At 47.8% G+C, this 24,985-nt stretch overlaps 1 protein-coding gene and 1 long non-coding RNA gene across 2 annotated transcripts in view; both read left to right on the forward strand.

Annotated features, from left to right (window-relative positions):
* The first annotated feature begins 15,183 nt into the window (after positions 1–15,183).
* LOC138239109 (uncharacterized) lies at positions 15,184–21,468 on the forward strand. Its single transcript, XR_011189547.1, has 3 exons — positions 15,184–15,419; positions 16,037–16,147; positions 18,642–21,468. It is a non-coding gene; the product is annotated as an uncharacterized lncRNA (long non-coding RNA).
* A 2,121-nt stretch (positions 21,469–23,589) lies between these two features.
* boc (BOC cell adhesion associated, oncogene regulated) overlaps positions 23,590–24,985 on the forward strand; it is a 40,950-nt gene continuing 39,554 nt past the window's right edge. Inside the window, exon 1 of the mRNA XM_015341673.2 lies at positions 23,590–24,231. The gene's annotated coding sequence lies outside the window, so the exon portion shown is untranslated. The remainder of the gene's footprint in view (positions 24,232–24,985) is intronic.

Below are 24,985 nucleotides of genomic sequence, written 5' to 3' on the forward strand. Positions count from 1 at the left end.
AGGTCATGCAAACAAGTGGGAGGGATCTAGAGGAATCAAACAAAATAGCGAGATCATTAACCTGCCTCTGGTACAACAAAGATTCGAGGTCCTCAGCCAGTTGAGAGGGCTGGGGCACAGGAGCAGTTGTGTTTGCACAGGCCGATCCTTGATGAATGCCCTCATTTTATCTGAGAAAGGACAAAGGAATTAGAAAGAGTTTGATTAATGAGACAAAAAAGCCAAACAAAATACTAAAGTTTTTGCAAGGATGTGGGGGCGGGGTTAAGCATGGAACAGGCGGATAGTCAGAAAGTCCTTCAGACAAAATAATACGTTCCACATGGTGCTGCCATGAAGGGAGTGGCTTCAGAAAAATGCCACCCTTAACAACAGCAGCAGTTTGTTACACGGGGGGTAGCCAATCTCTCTGTCTCAGAAATGGGACATGGACATACCACAGATACATGTAACATATTTCTATGAAAGCATGAAAGCTGTAACTGCGAGACTGTCAATGAAACATTGCAAGGACAGGGACAATCTCCAGACTCTGATCTCTGCAGGAGCGGCCCGGTGAGGTGCTGTCTCCGGGCTCCCGGCAGCCTGGCTGTGCCTACCTCGCCTAGCACGACCGCCGCCGGGGAGTTGTGATTACGGACTCAAGAAAAAAACCTAACATGTTGTTGATGTTTTGGCGTGTGTCTATCGACAGGAAGGACACTGGAAAAGGCCGACAGGAGGGATGGGCACGACGACGTTCATTTTCAGTGCTGGAAAGGAGGTCGGCTGTAGCAGCGCGTGCTGTAGTGTTTCCACGTGGGTGTCCCGAGAGGAAAGTCTAGAACCACTGTACCCCTGAATAAAAGAGCCACCTGAAACAGGCCCCCATCATTAACAAAGGCTTGCAGGAGGCTTATCCCTCCCTTTATGAAGGGTGGAGGAGCCTCCTTTGCCAAAGTAATTCACATTCACCAGCAGTTTTCTCATTATAAGTGGAATGTTGTTCCTTGGACAGATTGGGTACAGTTTTCCTCTTGCTGTTAGAATGTTATCTTAGCTTTGAGAATCTGGGCACTTCATGTCTGAGTGCCAGTGCGTGACCCGAGGGAAGAGAACGTCAAAGAGCTGAAGAAGCATCAGACCCTTTATACTGTACGTACATATACAGCTGTGTGTGTATAAAGTGGGAAAAATGGAAAAGAGCAAAGAATGACAACACGGAGCATCAAATTGCTTCTCTTCGCCGCTTTTCAGTTAATGAGATTTTCATCTCTTGTAATTAGCAGCGCATATTTCCAAAGCACTGTCCGTGTGGGCCTACCTGCTGCGTTGGCCCCGAGCACGTTCACGTCTGCAGAGCTCGAGCAGGCTCTCTATGTGGCTGGAGCGTTTATTGATAGGTGGGACACCGCCAGGCCTCCAGCAGCTCCTGTCTGAGCCCCACGTAAAACCCTCTAGATCAGCTGGAAGGACTGCGTCAGGGACAAATGGAACCATTTCTAAACTCTTGCACAAGCACCATTTATCAGGAGGAAAGATTGGGCTCGGCTCTCAGCCCCAGGAAAGGAAGGAATGCCCAGCACAGGAAGGCTTCTGCCGCAGTGATCAATATTCCAGCTTGCAGGAGGCAAGAAGGCATAGATTAGGTGTCTAGGATTAATCAAGTCCTTCCTTTCTGTCAGCACTGCAGCTCTGCTTGCCAAAGAAAGCGGATCCCTCTTTTATCCCGGAGGCCTGCAGTAGGAATTAGAGCTCCCTGTTGCCTGGGTGCTGGTGGTGACTGGTTTCCAGACTGCTATCTGCTTCGTCTTCAAACCAGCAAGCAAAGTGTTCTCCAGCAGCCACCTGCTCTTGCAGCTCCTGCACAGTTCGAGGCCAGAGCCCGGAGCTCGGTGGCTCAGTCCGATCCAGCTCGCCGAGCTCCTGCCAGGCCGGGCCTGGAGCAGCAAGACAGGACATCTCACACGGCCAAACAGTTCACTGCAATGTTCGTTTAAATACCCTGCACAACGTTGCCAGAGCTTTCTTACAATTAATCAAGGCCCTGCTCGGCAGTGCTCGTGTCTCTGCCACAGAAAAGATTGTTCTGCTCCTGTAGGCCTGGGCTCACTTCAGCAGCGAAGTGTGTGACGCAGAGACATCTGTCATCGCCGAAGAGGAGGGGTGCAGGTTCGGAGCTGATGTGCGGGTGATAATACCACGCTGGTCATTGCCAATGACAGCATTTGTGGTGGTTTAAATTACAATTTGATCAATTACATTGGATTCGCCCTCTCATTCAGAACCCTTCAAACCCTCTTCTGCTCTTTTCTGATGTTCATTTAATAAATGAGGCATCTGGGGAAATGTGTGCTTTCGGACAGAGTTTAATAGAGAGGAAGGGAGAGTATGAACGGAGAGGACATTTATAGGGGCTGAAGGCTTACACTGGGGTGCCGTACAGTAATTAGTGCCGTACTACAGGAATCTGTGCTAGGACCCTGCTTCTCCCAGTTTACAGCAGTGATCTGGTGTAGGTATTTAACGGGCTCTTCTCTCACTCTCCTCCCCTGTTCGTTTGCTCGGTGAAAGTTTTCTGCTCGCTCTCACCGAGAAAGGAAAACAAAGTGCGGCGCTCATTCGGGTCGTCATTTGCGCCGTGGTCTCCGGAGAAGGCGTGCCTTCTTGTGACTCGCCCTGTTTCACCAGGCCTCTGGTTTTAACTACTCCATGAGCGCAGCCGGGGCAGAGAGACGATCTGGTTACTAATTATAGGCTGTAGGCTGTTTGTGCCTAGCATCAGCTGTTTTTTTTTTAAATAAAAGCAAAACACAATGCGCTTAAACCTATAAAATGCCTCATTACAGACAGACAGATGGACAGATAGACTCTGCTCAGAATCTCTCCTCAAGGGATTGTGAGAGCGTCTATATTTCGTCTTTTTTTACCCCCTTTCTCCCAGCACGTTTGAAGCTGGAGGGCAAAGGAAAACTTTCTTTTCTTGTTCCCTCCTTTTTTTTTACAAATTTCTTTTTGAAAAGATCTCCAGAAGCTCTTGACGCGGAGCCCCGGCCGGCTTTGATGTTAATTGTCTCAGAAAAGCTGGAGAGGTTCTTGGGGGACTGGGCTGACGGTTCCCCTCGGCATTGTTGAGGCACGACTGGGGCCTCTTGAGTCGTCAGTGAAGTGCGGCTTCCTGAGCCCGTAACGGATTAATCAGGCTGTATGTGTGTGACGCCGGCTGTGTGTGTGGAAGTAGGCATCTTCAAGTGTGCGTCCCCTTATTAGTTTTTTCAGGAATTTCCTGTGGGAAATCAGCCCTACAGACCACAGTACCTCTGTGGAGGATTTCTAGTGCAGGCAGCTCCCTTTTAAAAAAAAAAAACATCTGTACAATTCCACGAACAAAGTTTCGGGAGGCTGAGCTTGAGTGACTGTGGACGTATGACTGCGCCCGTGCTGCAGAAAGAGCCCCCAGTCAGTAAGATAATAGCGGCTCAGTTTATTTAAGAAGGTCAGCGAAGAAAGGGAGCACATCGGGTCTGGATGTCTTTTTAGTTCGGCGCTACAGACGTTTTTTTAATTAACCTGAAAAACAACCGACTCAACGCGCAAACACTGTTACGCACAATATTGTCGAATTTTTAAACACAACGTTTTCCGACAGTTAGGCAGGGGGAGCGTTATTTTTCTGTCAAGCTGGTTTGACTCAGATGCCGAAAATTGTGAGGGTATTTTGTTGTTATTGTTGTTGGTTGTGGTGGTGGTGAATATAAAGTCCATTCTATCGAGAGCTATGTCTGTAGCATATATATTTTAAAAATCATTTATTTCGGTTATAATCTTAAAGGCAATAATCTCTTGTCAAAATGCAAACTGTGCAAAATCGATGGCTTCTCTCTCTCTCTCTCATTTAAAAAAGAATTCTGAACCCCCGTTTCTTCACCTGGGCTAATGAGATGAAAAGGCCGAGACCGTGCGTCTCTGGTGGTGGTTGGCTCGCACACAGCTCTGCTGTGTCACGGTGGGTCTGTGTCTGGGCTACAGGACCCTTGAGCTGGTGTAACTGACCTGTCTGACTGAGTCTCTGGCCAGGAGCACCGTCCTCAGCTGAGAAATAATAATGATAATAATAATTCCTCACACTTATGTAGGGCTTGTCTGCACACTCCACTCAAAGCACTTTACAGGTAATGGGGATCCCCTCCACCACCACCAGTATAGCCCCACCTGGATGATGCGACGACAGCCATAGTGCTCCAGTCCACTCCCCACACACCAGCTCTCAGTGGGGGAGGAGAACAGAGTGATGAAGCCAGTTCAGAGATGGGGATTATTAGGAGGCCATGACTGGTAAAGGCCAGGGGAAATTTGGCCAGGATGAGTGGAACACACTTGGGCTGTGCTCTCTGCCTCTGTACTTCTGTACCTCTGGGCCAGGACTGGAGTGGACTGGAGTGGACTGGGGTGGGCTGGAGAGGGCTAGGGTGGGCTGGGGTGGGCTAGAGTGGACTGGTGTGGGCTGGAGTGGATTGGTGTGGACTGGTGTGGACTGGAGTGGTCTGGAGTGGATTGGTGTGGACTGGAGTGGTCTGGAGTGGATTGGTGTGGACTGGTGTGGACTGGAGTGGACTGCTGTAGGCTGGAGTAGACTGGGGTGGACTGGTGTGGACTGGGGTGGGCTGGGGTGGGCTGGAGAGGACTGGAGTGGACTGGAGTGGACTGGTGTGGACTGGTGTGGACTGGCGTGGGCTGGAGTGGGCTGGAGTGGACTGGAGTGGACTGGGTCAGACTGGAGTGGGCTGGAGTGGGCTGGAGTAGACTGGTGTGGACTGGTGTGGGCTGGAGAGGGCTAGAGTGGACTGATGTGGGATGGAGTAGACTGGGGTGGACTGGTGTGGACTGGAGTGGGCTGGGTCAGACTGAGGTGGGCTGGAGTGGGCTGGAGTGGGCCGGAGCAGGGTGGGTGTCAGCCAGACCGGCTCTGCTCAGCTTCAGGTGGAGCAGTGATGCCAGCGGGGGTAGTGCCACCCCCTCAGTCTGCGCCGACTCTCCTGCTTCCCGGCTGTGTACAACCAGCTGTTCCAGACGGGGCGGGTCTATAAGAAAAACAAACACAATCTCACGCTTCCATTAGAAAAACAAAATCCGACAGAGCTTTTCAACAGGCCGGGCTGTGAACAGAAGGCAGAAGAAGAAATGAAAATTCTCTTGATTTTTGCGGGGCGGTTGTGCAAAAACCTGCACTCCAGCCATGACTGGGAACTTTCATTTTAATTTGAGCAAGATCGGGTGTTTTTCCCCAGTTACGAAACCTCATGTACCAGAAACCTGAGAGCCACATGTACAGTGCTAGTCTGTCTGTCTGTAATTTAGTCATACAGCCAGGAGATGTCACTAACAAGATAAGCTCAAGCTTGCCCTCCCATCAGTGAGTAGCCTATAAACTGTAAAGGAGGTTTGCAAAAAGGGTAGGTCTTGTGTTAGTTCAGACACACCTATCGAAGAATGGCCATACAAGCACCTAATTGAGAGGGAAATGACCAGTGGCTGATCGGAGGATACCCTTATCCTGGTGGGCTAGAGGGGCAATGTGTTCAATGGCAGGTTAGCCTGTGGACTCCAATTCTCCTGTGACGTTTACAGTGCCGCAGGTACAGGAGTTAGGAAGTCAAGATGTTTTCTTTTCCTGGGTTTCGTCACACTGGGATTGAAGACATGTTGGTTTTACTATTCAGCTACACACCAGCTGCTGAATACATTCATATTTGTCTTGTTAATTATATTAGACATTGGAAGTCTCAGAGCCCTGCTGCCATTTGCTTTGTTAGGGACTCTTAAGACCTTCCACAGTGCAGCCTGTGGGATCAGCTGCTCTTTGTTTTTTGCATATGAAATCATATTTCTTTCAGTGTGCAGAGGAAATGGGATGCAGACCAGATGCCATTGAGCTCTGCAAATGCACATTTTGAAGCAATTAAAGTGTTATTGGCAAAGAATAAATTAGATTCAAAGGCACAAGAAAATGAGGTTTCAGGCTGAGACAGCAGCCTCCCTCAAAGAATTTCTGGTTTGGAAAAAAAAAGATGCAGTAAAATTAATTTAGCTTTGTGACAAAAGCTGAAAGGAACCAAAAGACACTAAAGCCTCCCCTCATAGCCCGAGACGGACTGCTGCCAATATCTATCTCAGGGTTATCACAGGCCACGTATCACAAGGAACTTCCCTCGGGCCTGTGAACTGGCTGAGCTCCTTCCCACATCTGCACTGCGCCTCTGCCACCACTGCCTTCACACAGACACAGCCCGCAGAAAACAGCCGGGCGCTCGCCGCACAGACACAGCCCGCAGAAAACAGCCGGGCGCTCGCCGCACAGACACAGCCCGCAGAAAACAGCCGGGCGCTCGCCGCACAGACACAGCCCGCAGAAAACAGCCGGGCGCTCGCCGCACAGACACAGCCCGCAGAAAACAGCCGGGCGCTCGCCGCACAGACACAGCCCGCAGAAAACAGCCGGGCGCTCGCCGCACAGACACAGCCCGCAGAAAACAGCCGGGCGCTCACCGCACAGACACAGCCTGTTGGCTGTAGATCCCAGTGATCACTGGACGAAACTGGATTCATCATCACTGCCAGCTGTTAGCTTTCATCATGCAAGAAAGCGTCTGCCTTTGGGAATAAAGGCCTGACTCTCTCCAGTACGGCGTTTTTAAAAAACCTGAAGCTCTCTTTAGGCCTTGTATCAAAAAGTGTATTACAGGTCATGTACCCGGATGCAACAGCACAGTCAAATCGCCTGGGTTGAAAACAGCATCCCGACAGGCTTCAAAACCCTCACTCTCTCCTGCCAAGCGCACTGGAGCTGGCTTTTATTGGCCACGTGTTAGTCTATATCCCGGTATCTAATTATGAGACAGTCAGGTGGTCCCCACAGAAGGGATTCTTGTTTTGTTTTTGCCTTCGGAGTGTTGCAGGTGCGAGGCGGGCTCGGTGTCGGCGCAGGAAGGCGCGGAGGCAGTTAGCATCAGCTCCGCGAGTTAAGAAAAACTCTGCCTTCGCCGAGTAAATGGGGCTCTTTTTTAAAAATAAACCGAGCGTGGCTATCAGGCGGAGAGAGAAAAAAAAAAGTGCAAGCAGTTATTGAAATTCCTCCGAAAATCCCAAACTGCTAAAAATAACCTGGTTTATTGGAAACACGTGTGGGGAGGAGGTGAAGAAGGGGCTGGGGGGGTGAAGAAAATAATAAAGCAAAAAAAAACAGTTTATGTTTTCTTAGAATCTGGTAATGAACGCCACGTGAGGGCTTTTGTCCGTCGTGTTTATTTTTGCTCACAACTCTCTGTATACACTGACACGCGCGGCTCTGACACCGCCGCTCGCACACGCGCGGAGTGACGAGCTGGCCCGGGCGCCCCCACGCACGGTTCCTTTCCCGTCTTGTACACGGTCACGGAGTCGTGGCTCCTGCAAATACAGTAGCCTCTGAGCCAGAGGCGTCTTCCTTGCTAGATATTTGACATGGATTAGATTAGATATAGGAAAAAAAAGTTAATACTGTGCCACAACAAACCGTAACGACTCGTCGTCATACGCCGGTGAGGTCAATGAAAATAATTACATTTATATCATAAATGCCTCAATTCATTCGTCTTATGGGACAATGTGTCACAGTGTATGAAGACTATGCAACCAAGGTTCTTAAGATCACTGTGAATCCCTCCCATAAAAAAACAACAAATTATTTCCCCTCGTAACCTTTTAGAAGGGGTAGTAAACTCAAATTTACAGACACTCAGGTGTTTAAGGGTGTGTTACGAGACAGATGCAAGCCCGCTGTTGTGATTTAAGACTCTCCCCGTCCTGAGAAAGGCCCAGATGCCTTTAACTTCCCGCGACAGGCAGCCGTAAATAACTGGGCCCCAGGCAGCAGGGAGGGCAGGGATGAAGGGGCTCTCTCTGGCGCGCAGGTTTCAGGCACGGCTCAGAGGGTCAAGGTGCTGCCGAGCTGCTCGGCGGGGGCAAGGCTTTTCTGATTAGCGCTCATACCTGTGGCAGCTTCCAGGCCTTTGAAGGGGCCCAGATAAATGATGTGCAGATGTGAGGCCTTGTCCTCCTGGCCCCGCTGGCTGAAGAATTCCTGGGGCCTCTTTCCAGGAGGAGTGCTGTTGTGCTCGACACGCGCGTCCGTTCACAGTCCCTGTCGTTTCCTCCTGGCCCCGGCCACACGCGGATCTGCCTGCGCGGGACGACTGAGAAAAGGGCAGCGGGCTGGGACTTTCCTGCCCTGATTAGTTGGCCCGGTTTTCTTAACGGGGTCTTTGGAAAACGCTCTTACTTTTAGCATCGAGCTCCTGTGAGTCACTGTCTGTGTCGGACAGCTGGGCTCGGACATTCTGCAGAGGGTTAGGGCTAGTCACGAGGCAGCAGCTGAAAGCCGGGAGCAGACAGCTTGGAAACGCCCCCTGTCTCCTGTGTATGATAGTGTGGAACTGTAGTACGTTCTCCCTGGACCTAAACACCCACAAACCTCTGAAGAACACGGCTTTGTAAAAAAACAAAAGACAAAAACAAATCAGATTGTCACGTTTCCCTTGACATTTTCATCCAAGGCAAGGGTTTTGCAACAACAGGCCCTGACCGCACTGTGACAGGTGTGTGTCTGTCCTGGAACATGGTTTAGGAGGGTTCAGCGCAACCCTGCTTCTGAGGTCACACGACATACCGAAAAGGAGAAAGGGAGCTCAATCCTTCGTCCCTGCTCCTTTTAACCATCCATACAAAAAACTGCCAATTTTCTCCGTAAGACCAGTCTGTCCACACAGTTGTCTTCGTTATTGGCTGTTGAGCTGCTGGGTGGTGAGCAAGGCCTTCAGCCTGGCCTGGTGGAGAAACTGCAAAGCTGGTTTGTCTGTTAAACACACCGAGGGGCGGCTAGTGGGAACTAGGGGCAACTCCCAGCACATAGTTGGGGGGCACTGAGGGAACACAGGAGGATGCACACAGTAATTTGTTCTCAGCCTATCCGTTACTCCATGCTTCTAAAACACGCAGCAGACGATAACAAAGGAAGTACACTTCTACTGTCTACGAGGTCCTTTGCGAAATTACAGCGGGTACAGCACAGGTAATCCTAACTAAGTGACATAACAGATTGTCCGCTTCTCCTTCTCAGAACATTTGTCTCCCTCCCTTTCCTGAGGTTTCCGCAACTGGACCAGTACCACCGCCCGACTGCTGTGTGAATCACAAGGACCGTGTTGAAATGATGAGCTCAGATCATGGTGGTATTTCTGCAGAGCATCTACTCTGGCTTGACGCGGTTCTGCTCCGTCTTTCCATCACACTGTGTAATAATACATCTCTTATCTTATTGTGAGCATTTCATCCCACAGTAACATTTTGAAAAGTCAACTTATTCAGTCAACTATTAATGTTATTTAAGTACAGTGAAAAGCACTTTGATGCGATGCAATTCATTTCATTATAAAACTGCACAGTATATGGAAACATTGCTGGGGTGAGATAGTATTATTACTATAAACAGAAGGAAGACTTAGATCAGTAGAAGAGGCCATTCAGCTGATCCACCCCTGGCTCCCTAAATAATCAAGCCTCTGGAGTGAGATCGTATGAATACAGATGTTATTGTACTTCACTCCTCCAGTCTTTATGCCCCTCTGCTGCCCGTTTGAACACTGGGGCCATCGCAGCATCAACCTGCCACAACCTCAGAGCGCGATCCATCCCTGAGTGGCAGATTCCTCGTTTCCAACGGTTATCTCTGCTGAAGTCACCCACTCGCACAACATTCCAGCCGTATGAAGTCGGTTTGCTACAATGCAATGCCCTCAGGAGAAAGAAAAAAAAAGAATACCAAACACTTTCAAAGAGGCTGAGCTGTCAGAGTGGTTTATGAAAAACTAGACTGATGTGTAATGTTTTGTGCTCTGGGGCATTCTTTTAGAAATCAGCTCATCTCCTTTGCCAGGATGGACTGGGGGATGGCAGGTTTTGTAAGCCCTGTATGAAAGCCTTTTATTCTGGTTATGTCATTATTCATGGATGGAAATGTAACTGGAAAAGGAGCCTGAATGCATCACAGTATGGAGCCACTTGTTCTTTCCTGTATATATAAGAAATGAAAAAAAAAGAGTAGAGAAATTAGCCAAGAAAAAACTCCCACAAGTTGCAATTGAATGCAACTGCATTTGGAACACTAAGATCCCTTCGCTGTTGAGTGGGCTTTGACAGGCATGAAGAGATCTCTTGGGCACCACCTGAAGGAGGACGCTTCTCCATCAGAGCTGCGTTTGGGAAGACCTGCAAGGATAGGGAGCCCCGTAACCGTCCTGCTCGCTTTTAAGGAATGTTCATCCGCCTGGAGAGAACACAAGCTACAGGCATGTTGACTCAAGAATTCGCCCCCATTAAAGCCCAGTGACGGGACCTCCTGCGCCTGCAGGCTCTGGGGTGTTAGGGCTGCTTGCTTGACCACATAGAAATATCTACCTTCACACGCAGGCCTGGCCTGGGGCTCGAATTCCAGTGTGTGTGTCATCTCCTGTTAGCGCTGGGGCCTTGGTATTCCGGGCGAGGTGTGGAAACTGCAGAATTATTATTGCTGTTGTTATTATTTTGAGAATATACAGACAGTTTCAGAGTTCTGACTGCCCATGGCTGAGGGAAGACTGGCTGGGGTTTCAGTGCAGCTACAGTTCTCAGTTGATCAGGCTCTTTGCCCTTTGAAGATCTGCTGGGCTCGGAGGTCTTCCTTTGCGAAGAGGGCACTGATATTGTACACGGCCCAGGAGAACAGGGAGCAAAAGAGAGCTGACAGAGAGAGAGACCTGCTTTTTAAAAATATTGCCCCATCTGCTATCATGTGTCCTTCTAAAATGAGAAAGCCTTCTTGTGCTTTTCCATGCATTCCGAGCACAGTGAATAGCCTTCTGTGATGAGAGAATAAAGGCATTGTTGATAACTCAGGTAAAGAGGGACTCTGGAGCTGACTGCAGCATCGGTCTTTAACCTGGGCTTTAGTCTCACACGAGACATTCCTCTTGACAGAGGCCTCGTTATCGATCTGTTCTCAGTGTTCTTTAAAGGCCTTCTGTGCTCTGTCTGTGCTTTCCACCACTCTCACATTCCAGGTTTCCCAACAGAGCCCTTGTGTAGCTGCAGTGCTGATATGGAACCCCTGGGCTCCCTCCTCTGTCTCTTTGAAATGTTGGAGCGACCGTCAGAGACTCAGAACCCGACTCCCCTCACATTCTCTGGGAAAGCTAAGTGCCCCACTTACTTCGTGGGGAATAAAGACTCGGATTTCCTGGAAAACAGGGCAGCTTCTGGCCTCTCACCAGAGCTCCTTTCTTTCTTCTTCGTCATGCTTCTGCTCATCCACAACAGTTAAAAACTCAAATTTTCAATACCAGCCATCCTTTCACATCCCCAACCAATAAGCTGGCTAACTTAAATATATAAAACATATACAAAATCTAACTAGATATGTACTGTGTAGTGGCTTGCTCCATAGTGTTCAGCATGGTAAGCTGTTGTGACTGGGAATTCACACACTCTACCACTGTGTGGCAAATGCATGTGCTTTTTCGCAGCTCGACAAGAATGATTGGATATAAAGCAAATGCCTTCACGCCAACCTAGAATGAAACTCTTCATAGGCATGGGCAAAATAACCACGATGATTCAAGTAAGTGCAAAATGTAGCAGGCCAGGGGACATAGAAAGACTTGTACTTCAACATTTTAAAAACTGGACTATTGTTTGATGTGACATTAAAAATGAGATCATGCCTCATGACCTGCCTCTTAGCATAAAGGGCCATTGAGATGTGCAGAGGAGCTGCAAGCCCGCAGAGCAGCACAGGGTTAAACGCTGAGCCCCTAACCCCCGGGGCAATCACTGCAGTCGCGGCCATTAATGGCCCCAATGGTCAGAGGCGAGAGAGCCAGCAGGGCGATCATTTCCTTCTTAATCGGGACCGTCTGGCAGCCCGGAGCACAGGAAACGAGAGGGAGGGAGAGTGAGGGAAAGGAGGAAAGAGGGAGGGAGAGGGTGAAAGGAGCCTGTGAAATGCGGATGATCATGGGGGAGAGCTGCTTAACTAGGGGGGACAGGACAGGAGCTTCTAGTCCGGGTGAAGGTGGCATCACCTCTGTGGAGCCAATTCGAGTCGGAGGCAATAACGTCTTGCGACTCATTTCACAGGCTTCACTTTTGTTGCCTTTTTCTGTCTTTTCCTTTTCTGCTTTTCCGTGATACGGCCGAGTCGGGGGTTTAGAAGGGAGTCCTGCGCGACGGCCTGCGACCGTCTCTAGTTGTAAGTTTGCACCTCAAGACTGGCTGGCTCAGGGAGGGAAGGGAACTTCTTTGGTGTCGACTTCAGTCACAGCTGGAGTAAGAGATAAGTCAGAGTTCAGTTACCACTCAGCAACAAATCTCCTGCACGGTTTAAAACTCCTGATGTCTGACAGCTTTGCTGCCGTGAATTTTTAGTTGCCTTAATTATATAGACCACCAGGGAATTGTGCTATTTGGCATCAAGACAAATCAAAACTTAAGTATCCGACACTCTAAGGTCATTAAAGGAAAATTAGCTGGTCCTCTGGTGCCCCTGGTGAAATCTGAGAGCAGTTTCCATCACACAAGCCTGAGTGAAGGACAGGATTAAGACAGCTGAGACAAGATGTTCAGATTGTTGAGACTGGAGTCCCTGGTCTGGCTCAGTGAAGACAGTGTCCAAGGTTTCAGAGGCCCTCCATGGTGCCATCGTGTTCCTGCGGTTTCGAGCCCAACGTGTGCGTCTCGGCCAGCCCCCATCTCCAGCAGGGGAGGCTGGCATTCCGACGCCCGTGCTCGCGCTGGGACAGTGGACCGCGGGGGGCGGCCACTCGGTCCTGAGACCAGCTCCTTGCTCCGCCACCTGGGGAGATTGAGAGGACTGGATTCCTCCGCCGAGCGACAGATGAGCTGAAATGGAGACGCTGACTCGGCGGGCCTGTGATATTCCAGAACACTGACAAACTGTCCCCCGGAGACCTTTATTGAAATCCCAGCCTCTCGGTTCTGCGCTGCGGGCTCCCCGTAGGCAGCTTGGCATTGACAGATGGGATATCTTCATAAAGGAATATGAGAACTTTGCCCCTTTATCCAGGCCTTGCCAGCTCATTACTAATTAAAGCCCAGGCTGGGCTGCCAAAGCCTTTTCTTTCTTTGTTTCTTTTTTTGTTCTGTGTGTGTGTTTTCCATGCCCCCGCGTTCATCCCATTTCATTAGATTAATTGCAACAAGTGGAAAGCCTCCCCGCTCTGTGCCAGCGTCATAGGCAGAAGATGCTTGGCACTCCTGCAGGAGCGAGGCACAGAGGCCCGCAGGAGGGTCGGGGCAGCCTCAGAGTCGCTGCCACGCTCGTTGTTTTCTTTCAATCAAAGCGCCGAGAGTGCAGGCCGGGCCCTGATCTGCTGGTGTGAAACAAACTGGCTTTTTTTCCTTCGCAAATTTTTATATGGATTCATGTTTCGCAGGTTTGGGAGAGAAGAGAGAGAGAGAGAGAGAGACACTGGGCCGAGCTTAACATGTTCATTATTTGGCCCCATCTATCACTCAGAGGATTCTGGGAATGTTTTCAGACGGACCTATAAATCAGGGCAGAAAGCAGCCAGGGCAGGGCCCCTCTGAGCACGTACTTCACTTTAAAGATTTTTTAAACATCTTCGAAAAGACACCAGGCGCTGTGTTGTAAATTAAGGAAGTCAGTGGCCTCTGAGAGAGGATTTTCAGCCCTTGTTTCAGATACCCACTCCTGGTTACTCATTTTACTGGACTTGTCACGCCTTCCTTTACCAATGGATAACAATATAGCACAACTTACCCTGCAGATCAGAAATGACATGTTAATCCTATGCAGCACATTAAATTGGTTTCCTCCTTTTCAAAAAGAATGTTCCATTTTGTGGAGCTGGATAATGGCAGAAATAATAATTGGAAATTGTCATGTTTTATAAGGAGATGTTCCCTATAACAAACTTGCAAACAAAATTGCAAACCCAATTAAATTGTTACTTGTGCCACATATATTTATGCATGTTTAATCTGAGGCTTTTCCCAGCAGATTCAATTTGAAATTCCACTGGAGCTGTCATTAGCTTAATTGCAGAGGCGTGCTGTAATTTACCCCTAGAACTGCAGATGGTTTTCTGTCTCACCTTAAATTGGTGTGAGAGGAAAAGATTCTGGTTCGCACTCTTGACAGGTATTGCATTCCCACAGAAGAAATGTGAGTTTGGAGTTGTGACCATTGCCAGTACTGAACATTGATTTATTTTGTGACTTCTTTTGTGCATAGAAATGACAGAAGAATGGTTAGAAATGAGAGGAGCTCTGAGGAATCAGCCTATCCAGCCCTTCGGTAGTTAGTTGATAATCCAGCCAAGGATCTCATTCTGGTGTTTCTTGAAATCATTCAAAACAACACCGCTGGGCACCTTGTTCAAGACACTCGCAACCCGTGACAGCATGATCCTTTGGGAGTGTGGGGTGTGGAATTTCTGAAAGCCCTTGCTCTTTATTTGTTTGGGATAATTATTTCATAACACACTGTCCAATCCCTTTCGTACCGTGCAAGGCTAAGAACCTTACTTGGCTATCACATTGGTATGTCTTTTGATCTTTGAGATCCGGACAGCATTTTCAGAACGACAGGAACAGAAGGCAGCTTTTGTTCCCCCAAAACTTCAGGCAATTATTTTGTCTGTCTGTACTCTAGACTAGGATCTAAAAAAAACTTTCCCAGATGAATAAAAAAAACACCCCCCACTTAAGCTGCCAGAAGGAACATCAATCACTTAAATATGGATTGAATACCCAAATATAGGGGCAAGTTACAACAGTGCTCACACTTGGTGCAGTAATCTCAAATGACGTTGATTAATATCATAGAGGTGAGAAATGTGTTGTCTGAAATGACATTACTTTATTCTAACATGTCAAACTTCCTCTCCTTTGGAGGGTGAGGGCTTGGAAGCAGACAAACAGCAACACCGAATGAAAAATGGCACAGTAACAATCATCCTTCAATCAGTGTTCTGCAGGCGGGCGCCGGGCTGTGCTGGTCCCAGTGTGGGCAGAGACTACAGGGTAGTGAGAAAGCTGGCAGGGCTCAGAGGAGTGGAGTCTGGGAGAGTAATCAGCCCAGAGAGGAAGGCTGTGAGTCTGGACAAGTCTGGGGTTCCTGTTGAGTAATCAGAGAATGACGTCCCAAACGCCCAGGATAGGTCTGTCTCCAAGGATTCTCTTTTCATTTTTCTCCCCTCCAGAAACCGCGTTCAATGGTTCATCGGCTCTGCCCAGACTGCAGGGTGGAGTGCCACTGAGTGCCCAGAGATTCTGCGCCAGCTTCTGTCTGGGCACTCAGCCCCTGGGGCAGCTGCACCATAACTGGGGTGAGGGGACAATATACCTTTGATGGGCTGTCTGGTGGAGGGGGGCGGGGGGGGTTGGGTGTTTTGTTTCTCCTGAGCAAAATTTGAAAAAAAGAATGTGATAAAGCACATCGAGCAGGAGGCAACACTCGGCACATAGAAAAGAAAGAAGATATTGATATGCAACGACGTTATTAATAATGCCGCGGCCATGAGACGGAGCTCATGCAGAGCTGGACAATGTTGTGCATGAGCAATGAAAGCTTTTGAATTGGATTAATAGAGGCTGTGGAGCCCAGACATAATCCTGGCTCTCCCACTGGACAGCCTTTCCATGAAGTGATAATGTTACACTGGCCGTTCTGAGCACACTGTGGCTGGAGAGAGGGCCAGTGTGGGGTGTCACCGGACAGTTAGCTGTGGAAGGTCCTGAGTGCTCAGATTGCTATCGAAGTCCCTGACCTCATTTTTGAGGACTCACGAGGATGGTGATGCGATTGGCTGTCTTATATCTGATAAACCCTGTGAGTTTGCCTTCTCCCCCCTTCCAAAACACTTAGACTTGTATATACACAATGTGTACTTGTCTTGTGAGCTCATTCCTCTGACTCTGTTTTTTCCTTTTTGGTTTCTACCAGCGTGAAATCTGAGCATCATCCAGGTGGGGCTGCACACTGGTGGTGGTGGAGGGGATCCCCATTACCTGTAAAGCGCTTTGAGTGGAGTGTCCAGAAAAGTGCTATATAAGTGTAAGCAATTATTATTATTAATTATTGAGCGGCAACACATATTTTGGGCACCTTTAGATTTAATAAGAATGTATATATATTTTTAAAAAGTAATCGTTGTTTCCATCATTTGGAGGTTCTGCTCACTTTATTTTTGTCAGGAGTTATTGTCATAGCAGAGATATTTTTCGTAAAATTCGGCCACATGCAGGTGGTAGCACACACACACACAATTCAGCCAGAAGCACGGCACCATATGCATACCAGAGCATGTGTAAATACAGTGAAGTACTTCCTGGTCTTTCATGCTCATGCAACCAGTTGTGTTGAACAGAAGGGCTGAAGGTGGCAGTGCTGAGACCCTGGTGATGCAAACGCACTCCTCTGCCATGGTGCTCCAGTCTCCTGCTGGAACTCTGGTTAACTCCGAGCAAGGAGAGTGGCTTGTCATTGCAGAACAATCATAAACTGGAAAAAGTTACCAGGACTGGTGGCAAGATTACCAGAGCATCGTTACGAGCTCTTAACAAGCTAATTGTCAGTTTTTCTTTTAATCTTATGACACTAGAAGAGTTCTGATTGAGCGATGCTGTTGAACAATGTTTTGTATGGTGGTGTTTTACTGCTGTTGTATGGTATTATTCTCGTGTGCGTTGACGAGCTCCTGATGTGCAAGAAAATTCCCCCAGGGACAATACAGATCGCGGTACCTTTGCCACTCTCACTGTGACCAGGGCAGTGGTCACAGTAGAGCAGAGGGAGGGAGAGGAAAGGACATATAGAGGAGTATGAGAAGAAGAGACACAGCGAATGACAGAATGAACAAAGAGAGAGAGAGAGAAACTGACAAAACGAAATAAAAGCAGGAGATGGGAAGCAGAGAGAAGACAAGGACGGAGGAGGGAGAGGTGAAAAGAGCCAACTGCCCCACCCTTATCTGTGTCTATCACCCTGCCTGCTCTGTTTTCTTTCTTGGCTCCTTTCTCTTCCACATCATTCCTATGAGGCCCAGCCAAAGCTGGGGTGGATATTAACGAGCTGCTGTGCTGATTGAAGCAGCAATCCACAAGGCTCCGGGCGCAATTAGCAGAAAAGCAGCCCTCATCTGGAAAGAATTACCCCCTCGATCCAAATCAAATTCTGCGATTGTAATCTGAGTTCACTTTGCAGAATGGGAATGAGGGAGAGACAGAGAGAGAGAGAGAAATACTACTAATAATGAAATAGCCGGGAAATGAAGAGCCCTGGAGGCAGGCTGGCTGACATTACCAGGCCCCGTGAGGCTGGACTGGCCTGCTCCAGAGTTCAGGACCGCACTCTGTCTCCGGGGTCTCCGTTCCTTTCCCACATCAACAGCAGAGCGAGGCCCTGCAGCTACAGTTAACACTCTCTGCTCCTCATCCCTGCAAACGCTCACTTATTACTCTCTACCTGCATGTGCACTGCTTGCAATGACAGTGTTATTACAAGTATTAGTACCACTTGTCTAATGTAACGCAACGGGGGTTCAGGAGGGCGCCCTTGCCGCATTAGGTCGGCGCCCCACCGTCGGGGGCTCGAACCCGGGACTCCCACATCACTCAACAGGGACCCAGCCCGGTGAGCTAAAGAGAGATCTCTCCACAGCCCAGTAGCTGTAGTCCTGCTATCACAGGGAAGGGCGGTGACGTCACCTGCTCTGGTAAGCCGGCTCTTACACAGTGCCTGTCGGCCGTAAGCGTTACTCTAATAACATTGTGAACACAATAGTGTATACAGAACCTACGAATTTATCTTATGAATACCTTCATATCTGGGATATCAAACGGTTTTTATCATGTACACGAACTATTACAGTAATATGTTGTGTCTCAACATTTAGACATAACAAGCTTCTTATTGACTATTACTGAGTAATCAATATTGATTCAGTGTACACCAGTGCAACTTTCTCATTTCAATTACTAGAGCTAAAGTCTGTTGTCACAGGGCACAAAAATGATTAGAAATTCTCTGCCAATGCACAAACTTGTAGATGGTTTTCTATTCTTTAATGTGGTGTGATTGGCCCCTTTATTGGCACTGGGGGAGGAAGCGTCACAGCTGCTAAGGTCAGATCCTGACCCAGAAGGGGGGCCGTTGCCATGGTGCCGATTTAAATAGCCAGGAGCCCGGTCCCTCTCAGTGGCGGCAGGACTCGGCGGAGGAGACACTCTGGGTTGGGAGAGAGCTCCCAGCAGCCACGCTGGCCAGAGACGCACTTCCATGGACAGAGCAGTGAGGAGCGAGCGGGACCCCTAGAGCTGGTTACTGAGGAATTGACCCGCTGCACCATCAGGGCAAGAGCTTCGTAAAACATGACGCAAACTACGCACCCCAGTGTCCATATAGGTGAAACACGTGCTAAACACAAACCTTCCCACACACACACACACACACACACACAATTGCAACACAGTTTCACTGAACTTTACAGCAGGAGAACTTTTAAAAGTGGAGAATGAAAATCGGTCTCAACGTGCTCGTTTCCTTGCAGGCTATCTCATCCAAGAGCGACGGCCTGTGACTTGAGGGACTCCAGGGAACTGTAAAATGGGGTCAGCGCCCCAGGGCCCCGGCAGGAGGGCCGCTCCGTGGGCTGTGCTGGCAGAAATGTGGAAAGTATTATCATGGTTCCACACCTGCAGAACCACGGCTCCTATCAGCAGTCTCCTGACGGATTGATGTGGATACCAGGGGATCCAGAGGGCCTCTGGCTTTTATTAGAACTGCAATAATACTCCAGACAGGGGGAGCAAAGAGCTGGTTGTCTGGTATCAAAGAGATTATATGCTGAGTGGGAATGCTTGCAGCCTTAATATACTGCGCTGTACTTAAGAAACAATTCCGAAAATTGTGGCAAATCGAGACCAAATGTGTAAGCGAGGGCCCCCCCAGACTCCAAGGTACAAGTAAATCGCTCTTTTCCTCTGAGGTATTCAGGAGCAGTTGGCTTTCTTAGTACCCCTGCCACAGGGTGCATATTTCCTGCATGACGATTTCAAGCTGTTTATCTTGTTTGAAAGGGGATGAAAGGGATTTTGTCTTTCTGAGTCTTTATGATATTAAAATCAGTTTTTGGCACAAGTGAGCAACCCTCTGTAGACGTGGTCGCCATCTGACTCCCCACCCCTGGGCTACACAGGTGCATGTGCAGATGGATCTGATGTAAACCATGGGATTCAATTAGAAACTCATACCTTGCCTTGGCAAAATATCGATTTCTTAGTAAAGTATTGCACAGCTCAGTCCTGTTATTATAAAGGCAATTACCATAGCAGTGGCAGTGCCAGGATAAACTAGGGTTAAAATCAGCAGGCTGCTGACTGGCTCAGTCTGCAAAAGTGCCCTAACGGCACAGGCGCTACGATCCAGGTGTCCTGCCACTGACCACCAGGGCCTGGAACACCGCAAGCAGTCATGCACAATTCGCTCAGAGCTGCTGGGGACGGTGGTGGAAAAGTGACCATAATCTGGCCATGGCGACAGGGTGACACAGGCAGACCTGGCTGCGGGGAGAAACAGAGACAGAGCTGCACTTCCTACTGCACTGTGACAAATATTCCGGGATTAGACAAACATTCTTCCCCAAAGCAACCAATCTAATCCCAGAATTCCCACACCTGCCAGAATCAGAACAGCACCCGATCCTACTGGGAGAGGGGGGAGGGAACTCAGTCGAACTGGCAGCCCAGTACGTGATCTTCTGTCACAGGCTGAGGAATGGTGAGCCTGTCTCTCAGTAATGGTACATATGTGGTATGTAAATGTCTTATTATGTGTCTGTATTGTAAATACATGCATAGATTTATAGATGCAAAGGAACAAGTAAAGGTTAATTTCATGCTGAAAAGAAAACGATTTCGGCTCTGCAGCAGAAACGTTGTGTTTCTTTTCTTCTCTTTTCAGCTTGGAATAAACCTTTACCTGTTCCTTTGCACCTACACATGCTGATGCAGCTCCCTACTTGAATACCTATAGGCATTGTGTTGATTATATATGCTTTGGAAAAACTGAAATACAAATACATACAAAACCTTCTTGAGCTGAATTGAGTGACCCTGCCCTGTGCCCTCTGTGCCCAATATTTGGGTATTCCCGGGTTGCAGTCCCAGGTGGGATCAGTAAAAAGACACACCTCTCCACCTGTTGGCTCCAAACCACCTGGACGTCACTCCTAAGCGTGTAGCATGCCAAAAGATGAACTGATGTTCTGTTCAGTTGTCTATTAAAAACATACTAATTTGACTAATTTACTCTTACTGCAGTGTGCCGTGGGCCACTGGACAGAACCTCCTGCATGACTGCAGTACCTGCGCGGTTTGCCTCGGGTGGGGGGCGTTTTCACCTTGGAGCACATGTCTGGAAAGTGGGAGAGAGGGGGCCTTTCTCCTTTCTCCTCTCCCAGTCAATCACGAGCTCCAGAGCAGGACCAGAAGGCCTGTCTTTTATTGCTCCAGCATGGTTTAATGGGCCTTTCATGGGCTTGAGACAATGGGCTTTGTTCAGGCCTAATTCGGCCTGCACTCCCTGTGAGCGGGCAGGGTGGGGGAGGGGCAGGTGGCGCAGGGACGAGGAGCTGGAGTCAGCGCAGGGGCCGGTCGGGGCCTTCCCGCGATCAAATTAGGACTTTTTATTAGTCTTGTGCTGAGCTCGCCTCGCAAATATTGGATAGAACAATAAGACTGAGGCTGGCTGCATCTCCAGCACGCCCCCACAATGCCTTTCCTTCGCTGGGGAAGAGTGGCTTTCTACAAGCGGCCTGGGCAGAGCAACGGCTACGTCCAGTCCTGGCTGCCCCTGCACTGTGGGTCCCAGGCTGTCAGAGCACACCTGACAAGAGCCCCAAGGTGTTCAAAACACAACAACCCGAGTTCAGCCTTGGACAGTGTAGCTCCTGTCTTGAACTCCCTGCACTGGGAAACTGCTGAGTTCTGTAGAGACTTCAGACTATTATTCCTGACTTTTAAAACCTCAAAGGGTTTTCTAAGAGAGTCTTTCCCCCTTATATTCCTGACGTCCCGGCGAGCATGTGAGTGAAGGTCACAGCTGTGCGCTTGTTGAAACTGGCATTCCTGCAGATTTTATGATGTGCGATATATTTTCTTTTTAAACATTGATGCATGTTGTCTGATATGTCTGTAATTAATTAATTAGTACTTTGAGCTAATTTGTCATTAAAATACATCTTAGGAGATAAAGTTTCTAATTAGTGTTGTAGAAGTGCAGTTCATCTATTTATCTACATGTCTTAATAAACAGTTATGAGTTGGAAAGTCACAGGTCTGCTTACGATATCAACCATGTTGCATCTGAAATGTTTATTTCCTCCAGCAATAAAAAGAAAACTCTAAGTATCTGATCATTTTTTTTTGTCTGAACATGTTCTTGCTTATTTTTTCATTTTCTCCCTGCTTGTTTATTTCAAGATAGTCTACTCCCAAGTGAACGATACAGTTTGTGTGGATGCGGTGCTGTGTGTATTTGCTTTCTTGTGACAGAAGCACAACTGAAATGCTAAAAACAGAAGCTCAAAAACCGACTCCAGGTCATTGTTTCTGATAGTGGTGGGGTCAGGAACTGCACCTGAGGAAGATGGAGAAATATAACTCTTCTTGTTGTGTGATATTTAAACTCTTCAGGAGCTAGTGCCCACCTGAGAAAATCATATTCCACAGTAATGTATGAATCTCAGTATTATTTTTGCTATAATAAAAATCACACAACTAAAATAAACCACATCTCAGAATTGGTTATTGTTGCAATTCTGTCTCTGAGCTGCTTTGGGTGTGGTTGAATCTCGATATGCTCTGAAATGAACCGAAGGTATTCAAAGTCCCTTCTATTTGAAACAATCGGGAGGGTAAGGGTCAATACACAATTTTCTCCTTACAGTATAAAGGCATGCGAGTCACTCCCTTTTAAAAGCTTGCATTTTAACCTAAGCCATGACTTATGGTTAAAATGCAACTAGTTACAAGCTCAAATACTGCCAAGTCCAATAATAAAGACATCCATCATCTTCATTGTCACTATCACTATCAGAAATTAGGTCTCGGATGGTGTAGATAGCATTTGAGGCAATGCTAATTTAGATAACAGGGACATTATAGCCGCTGTCTACACAATAATCATAAATCATAAGCAGAAAATAGAAGTACAGTACATATTCTCCCCTGCATGAATACGGAGAAAGAACACAACAATTGCCTTTAGAAAACTTCTGATTGAGCAAGGGGTGAGGTAGCTCCTGACAGGCTGGTTATGTTACTCCACATTCTGCACAGGGTAGGAAATTCAGTGCCTTCTGCAGCCGTTTTATTTGGAACCTGGTTACTCCCCTCCTTCCACCAAAATAGCTGACAGAAGGCAACCATGCTTGGCATGGGGAGCTGCCTGTGGCCATGTTCTTGCACCATACTTGCCAACAGGCTGGGGTATCACAACCTGGGAGACGAGCTCGTCCCTGTTTCAGGACCGTATCCGTCCCGGTCGATAGAGATCATCCTCAGAACCTCAGCCGGTCTGCAGCCACTCAACTCTCCGCTTAGGCGGGGGATTAGTGAGAGTTAAACGGCCCACAATGGAAGGTAATGCTTTGAGCCAATTTGTCTTTCAGATTTCTGCCTCTGGAGCTGCTCTCTGCGGCTGATTGCACTGCCCGCAGGGCTTGAGGGGAAGCCGTGTTAACATCTCACTCTGGTGCAAAGGTAAAAAAGAAACAAAGAAGGCAGGTGACTTCGTCTCTGGATTGACTTCATCTATTGCTCTACAGCCCTCTGTGCATGGGACTCAGCCTGTCTCTCCCTCTGACAGAGCTGCCCTGTCTTGTGCTTTCACCCGCAACCAAGCAACAACGGCAAGCAAGGCATGAGAATGTAAATATTATACTGTAACACACAGGGATGCCCAGTCTAGGGGAAACTATAGTGATGTGTTACTAGATTGTACTGAAATGCTGTAAGTTAGTTCCCCAGTGCTAATGCAGAAGTTGCTATCGGACTGTATAAGTAGTTGCTTCTTGCCGCTGGGTCATTTAATCCATTTCCACATTAAGTGTGTGAGAATTTCATATTATTAAGCAGTAATGTTGCTATCGTAGTTCTAATAATGGTGTCACTGTCACTGTACTACTGCCACTACGATGGTTATCAATCATCATCAGCCACTATTACATTTCGCCTTGTTTTTGTGTTTAGTTTTCCAGAAGCTGGGGTTGTTTAAGACTGAACAGACCCGATATGGCAGTGGGGTGACTGGAGTGGAGCGCCAAGCTGCTCGTGTTGGGATGTTCACCACGCGAGCGTGGGATTTCGTGTCCTTCTTCCGATTGGGGAAGGTCAGAGCTGGAAAGGGGGAGAAGGAGACCTGGATTTCTCTGCGCGGGGGGGGGGCGAGAGAATTCCTCGCTGAAAAGGCGCAGAGAGTCTTGCTGTGATCAGTGTTGTGTGCAAGATAGAGGTCTGAACTGCGGTCCCCCGCTCACTGCAGCTGCTGCGGCGACGGCAGGCTTCAATAGAAAAGGGGGTCGGTCCAAGCTCTCAGTGGGACTACGGCATACCAATTCAGGGACGAGAGAGAGAGAGGGAGGAGCGCCTTTTTTTTAGTCCTGCACAACTTTCAGAAACTTGCCCTCTTCCTTTCACTTTAAATCTACCCCCGTGAAAACAGCGTGCCCGCAGCGCTCCGGTTTCAAAGAAACCAAACACATTTCAGCAAAACCGATTCTACACCCCGTTTCAAAACTTTTCTCGGCTTTTTTTTTTAACGAAAGCCATTACCAACTTCGGGATTTAGGGAAAAGGCACTATTGTTGCGATCCCTCCCCCTTTCTTGGGAAGTGGGAGGGTTTAAGTAGGAGTAGCAAAAGAAGGAATTGTTTTAGGAATCAGTCATCCAAGAATGGTCCTTCCATATGGGCGCTGGGGGAGACCTACAAAATGTCTGAGGTATCGCTGTGAATTAGTGTAGCAGCTACTCGGTGTATTTTAGAGAAAACAGCCTACGGCTTGGGATTTAACTTTCAGAAAGTGAGGGAGAGAAATCTACACACGCTTTTTTTTTTTGAACGGGTTACACAACTTTCGGTAAGTGGATTTTGTTCGAGATTTCGGTCCATTTGTATTCCTCAGCAAACCCCCCTCTCTGTTTTGAATCATGGTGTGGGGAAAAAAAACAGCGAATATTTTATTACTATTTATGTGTAAAAAACATTTTTCAGTGAAAACGCGATGTTGAGGTGTGTGTTTTTTGGTTGTTGTGGGTATGCAGAGTGTTTCGGGTAGCGAAGTTAAGGTTCGCAATCTAGGAAGTTTTTTTTACGGTATTTTGACAATTAGTGATTCTCACGTTTTCTCTCGTTTTACGATAAGGTTTCGACTGTAAAAACAGTTTTTGAGACAGAATGCGAGAGTGACTTTGTTACGATAGTAGAAATATACAAATGAAGTAGGAAATGTTGCATTTTCCGAATATTATGATAATCTGTGCACTCGGTTGTTACTAATATAACGTTTTCAGATTACGGACTGAATGAATTTACGAGGAGTGGTGGATGGTAAATTCTGTTTTCATTCTCTTTTTTTTTGGTTTACAAATCCTTTGAGCTGTAGACTATATATTTTCTTACTTATTCAACTAAATTATTCAGAATGTACGATCTTTGTAGGCCTATAGGCCTATATGAAGGACATTACTGTATAAAATTAATTGGATAAATCTGTCAAATACAGGTATTTTTGTTTCAAATTATTTGCTTTCAAGATATTGTACAACAAAAGGTACAGATAACATCCTACTGAAGTGAATAGCTGTACTGCGCCTTTAACATATTAAATTATA

The sequence above is a fragment of the Lepisosteus oculatus genome, chromosome 5 (genome assembly GCF_040954835.1).
Source record: "Lepisosteus oculatus isolate fLepOcu1 chromosome 5, fLepOcu1.hap2, whole genome shotgun sequence".
NCBI lineage: Eukaryota > Metazoa > Chordata > Actinopteri > Semionotiformes > Lepisosteidae > Lepisosteus > Lepisosteus oculatus.